We start from the raw sequence: 4,940 nt of genomic DNA on the forward strand, positions 1-4,940 counted from the left end.
TAGTGGTCCCCAACCTTTCTTGCGCCACGGACCGGCTACGCGTCAGAAATATTTTTGCTGACCTGCCTTTATATATATAAATAAACAATAAATCAATATAAATAAATACTACATTTATAATAAGTATATATACCGTTTTTGCCGGTGTATTGGTCGACCTTTTTCGATCCAAAATCGACCGAAAAAAATCGACCTCGACTTATCCACCGAGTCATAAAATTTAACTTCGTATTCATCGCTTCAAATGTGATGGTAACCAAGGCCGTTTCTCATGCATCTCATTGTGCGTTGCACTTAGAAAATTTGAACCGGGCGGCGTGCGCGAGTGCGCGGCCCGCTGGAAGTCGAATGAGGCGCCGCGACCACCTCCGCGGTGTTTATAAACCGCCGATCCGCTCGGCGGGGGCTATTTTCGGCCACTTGGCTCGTGCGCACGGCCTCCCGGATGTGCCGGGCGGGTGCGCGATCTCGCCGGCAGCTGGAAGTCGAATGAGGCGCCGCGACCACCTCCGCGGTGCTTATAAACAGCCGATCCGCTCGGCGGGGGCTATTTTCGGCCACTTGGCTCGTGCGCACGGCCTCCCGGATGTGCCGGGCGGGTGCGCGAGCTCGCCGGCCGCTGGAAGTCGAATGAGGCGCCGCGACCACCTCCGCGGTGCTTATAAACAGCCGATCCGCTCGGCGGGGGCTATTTTCAGCCACTTGGCTCGTGCGCACGGCCTCCCGGATGTGCCGGGCGGGTGCGCGAGCTCGCCGGCCGCTGGAAGTCGAATGAGGCGCCGCGACCACCTCCGCGGTGCTTATAAACAGCCGATCCGCTCGGCGGGGGCTATTTTCGGCCACTTGGCTCGTGCGCACGGCCTCCCGGATGTGCCGGGCGGGTGCGCGGGCTCGCCGGCCGCTGGAAGTCGAATGAGGCGCCGCGACCACCTCCGCGGTGCTTATAAACAGCCGATCCGCTCGGCGGGGGCTATTTTCGGCCACTTGGCTCGTGCGCACGGCCTCCCGGATGTGCCGGGCGGGTGCGCGAGCTCGCCGGCCGCTGGAAGTCGAATGAGGCGCCGCGACCACCTCCGCGGTGCTTATAAACAGCCGATCCGCTCGGCGGGGGCTATTTTCGGCCACTTGGCTCGGGCGCACGGCCTCCCGGATGTGCCGGGCGGGTGCGCGGGCTCGCCGGCCGCTGGAAGTCGAATGAGGCGCCGCGACCACCTCCGCGGTGCTTATAAACAGCCGATCCGCTCGGCGGGGGCTATTTTCGGCCACTTGGCTCGTGCGCACGGCCTCCCGGATGTGCCGGGCGGGTGCGCGAGCTCGCCGGCCGCTGGAAGTCGAATGAGGCGCCGCGACCACCTCCGCGGTGCTTATAAACAGCCGATCCGCTCGGCGGGGGCTATTTTCGGCCACTTGGCTCGTCTGCACGGCCTCCCGGATGTGCCGGGCGGGTGCGCGAGCTCGCCGGCCGCTGGAAGTCGAATGAGGCGCCGCGACCACCTCCGCGGTGCTTATAAACAGCCGATCCGCTCGGCGGGGGCTATTTTCGGCCACTTGGCTCGTGCGCACGGCCTCCCGGATGTGCCGGGCGGGTGCGCGAGCTCGCTGGCCGCTGGAAGTCGAATGAGGCGCCGCGACCACCTCCGCGGTGCTTATAAACAGCCGATCCGCTCGGCGGGGGCTATTTTCGGCCACTTGGCTCGTGCGCACGGCCTCCCGGATGTGCCGGGCGGGTGCGCGAGCTCGCCGGCCGCTGGAAGTCGAATGAGGCGCCGCGACCACCTCCGCGGTGCTTATAAACAGCCGATCCGCTCGGCGGGGGCTATTTTCGGCCACTTGGCTCGTGCGCACGGCCTCCCGGATGTGCCGGGCGGGTGCGCGAGCTCGCCGGCCGCTGGAAGTCGAATGAGGCGCCGCGACCACCTCCGCGGTGCTTATAAACAGCCGATCCGCTCGGCGGGGGCTATTTTCGGCCACTTGGCTCGTGCGCACGGCCTCCCGGATGTGCCGGGCGGGTGCGCGAGCTCGCCGGCCGCTGGAAGTCGAATGAGGCGCCGCGACCACCTCCGCGGTGCTTACAAACAGCCGATCCGCTCGGCGGGGGCTATTTTCGCCCACTTGGCTCGTGCGCACGGCCTCCCGGATGTGCCGGGCGGGTGCGCGAGCTCGCCGGCCGCTGGAAGTCGAATGAGGCGCCGCGACCACCTCCGCGGTGCTTATAAACAGCCGATCCGCTCGGCGGGGGCTATTTTCGGCCACTTGGCTCGTGCGCACGGCCTCCCGGATGTGCCGGGCGGGTGCGCGAGCTCGCCGGCCGCTGGAAGTCGAATGAGGCGCCGCGGCCACCTCCGCGGTGCTTATAAACAGCCGATCCGCTCGGCGGGGGCTATTTTCGGCCACTTGGCTCGTGCGCACGGCCTCCCGGATGTGCCGGGCGGGTGCGCGGGCTCGCCGGCCGCTGGAAGTCGAATGAGGCGCCGCGACCACCTCCGCGGTGCTTATAAACAGCCGATCCGCTCGGCGGGGGCTATTTTCGGCCACTTGGCTCGTGCGCACGGCCTCCCGGATGTGCCGGGCGGGTGCGCGAGCTCGCCGGCCGCTGGAAGTCGAATGAGGCGCCGCGACCACCTCCGCGGTGCTTATAAACAGCCGATCCGCTCGGCGGGGGCTATTTTCGGCCATTTGGCTCGTGCGCACGGCCTCCCGGATGTGCCGGGCGGGTGCGCGAGCTCGCCGGCCGCTGGAAGTCGAATGAGGCGCCGCGACCACCTCCGCGGTGCTTATAAACAGCCGATCCGCTCGGCGGGGGCTATTTTCGGCCACTTGGCTCGTGCGCACGGCCTCCCGGATGTGCCGGGCGGGTGCGCGGGCTCGCCGGCCGCTGGAAGTCGAATGAGGCGCCGCGACCACCTCCGCGGTGCTTATAAACAGCCGATCCGCTCGGCGGGGCTATTTTCGGCCACTTGGCTCGTGCGCACGGCCTCCCGGATGTGCCGGGCGGGTGCGCGAGCTCGCCGGCCGCTGGAAGTCGAATGAGGCGCCGCGACCACCTCCGCGGTGCTTATAAACAGCCGATCCGCTCGGCGGGGGCTATTTTCGGCCACTTGGCTCGTGCGCACGGCCTCCCGGATGTGCCGGGCGGGTGCGCGAGCTCGCCGGCCGCTGGAAGTCGAATGAGGCGCCGCGACCACCTCCGCGGTGCTTATAAACAGCCGATCCGCTCGGCGGGGGCTATTTTCGGCCACTTGGCTCGTGCGCACGGCCTCCCGGATGTGCCGGGCGGGTGCGCGAGCTCGCCGGCCGCTGGAAGTCGAATGAGGCGCCGCGACCACCTCCGCGGTGCTTATAAACAGCCGATCCGCTCGGCGGGGGCTATTTTCGGCCACTTGGCTCGTGCGCACGGCCTCCCGGATGTGCCGGGCGGGTGCGCGAGCTCGCCGGCCGCTGGAAGTCGAATGAGGCGCCGCGACCACCTCCGCGGTGCTTATAAACAGCCGATCCGCTCGGCGGGGGCTATTTTCGGCCACTTGGCTCGTGCGCACGGCCTCCCGGATGTGCCGGGCGGGTGCGCGAGCTCGCTGGCCGCTGGAAGTCGAATGAGGCGCCGCGACCACCTCCGCGGTGCTTATAAACAGCCGATCCGCTCGGCGGGGGCTATTTTCGGCCACTTGGCTCGTGCGCACGGCCTCCCGGATGTGCCGGGCGGGTGCGCGAGCTCGCCGGCCGCTGGAAGTCGAATGAGGCGCCGCGACCACCTCCGCGGTGCTTATAAACAGCCGATCCGCTCGGCGGGGGCTATTTTCGGCCACTTGGCTCGTGCGCACGGCCTCCCGGATGTGCCGGGCGGGTGCGCGAGCTCGCCGGCCGCTGGAAGTCGAATGAGGCGCCGCGACCACCTCCGCGGTGCTTATAAACTGCCGATCCACTCGGCGGGGGCTATTTTCGGCCACTTGGCTCGTGCGCACGGCCTCCCGGATGTGCCGGGCGGGTGCGCGAGCTCGCCGGCCGCTTGAAGTCGAATGAGGCGCCGCGACCACCTCCGCGGTGCTTATAAACAGCCGATCCGCTCGGCGGGGGCTATTTTCGGCCACTTGGCTCGTGCGCACGGCCTCCCGGATGTGCCGGGCGGGTGCGCGAGCTCGCCGCCCGCCGGAAGTCGAATGAGGCGCCGCGACCACCTCTGCGGTGCTTATAAACAGCCGATCCGCTCGGCGGGGGCTATTTTCGGCCACTTGGCTCGTGCGCACGGCCTCCCGGATGTGCCGGGCGGGTGCGCGAGCTCGCCGGCCGCTGGAAGTCGAATGAGGCGCCGCGACCACCTCCGCGGTGCTTATAAACAGCCGATCCGCTCGGCGGGGGCTATTTTCGGCCACTTGGCTCGTGCGCACGGCCTCCCGGATGTGCCGGGCGGGTGCGCGAGCTCGCCGGCCGCTGGAAGTCGAATGAGGCGCCGCGACCACCTCCGCGGTGCTTACAAACCGCCGATCCGCTCGGCGGGGGCTATTTTCGTCCACTTGGCTCGTGCGCACGGCCTCCCGGATATGCCGGGCGGGTGCGCGAGCTCGTCGGCCGCTGGAAGTCGAATGAGGCGCCGCGACCACCTCCGCGGTGCTTATAAACAGCCGATCCGCTCGGCGGGGGCTATTTTCGGCCACTTGGCTCGTGCGCACGGCCTCCCGGATGTGCCGGGCGGGTGCGCGAGCTCGCCGGCCGCTGGAAGTCGAATGAGGCGCCGCGGCCACCTCCGCGGTGCTTATAAACAGCCGATCCGCTCGGCGGGGGCTATTTTCGGCCACTTGGCTCGTGCGCACGGCCTCCCGGATGTGCCGGGCGGGTGCGCAGGCTCGCCGGCCGCTGGAAGTCGAATGAGGCGCCGCGACCACCTCCGCGGTGCTTATAAACAGCCGATCCGCTCGGCGGGGGCTATTTTCGGCCACTTGGCTCGT

Source organism: Syngnathus scovelli, chromosome 16 (genome assembly GCF_024217435.2).
Source record: "Syngnathus scovelli strain Florida chromosome 16, RoL_Ssco_1.2, whole genome shotgun sequence".
In the NCBI taxonomy this organism is placed as follows: Eukaryota; Metazoa; Chordata; class Actinopteri; order Syngnathiformes; family Syngnathidae; genus Syngnathus; species Syngnathus scovelli.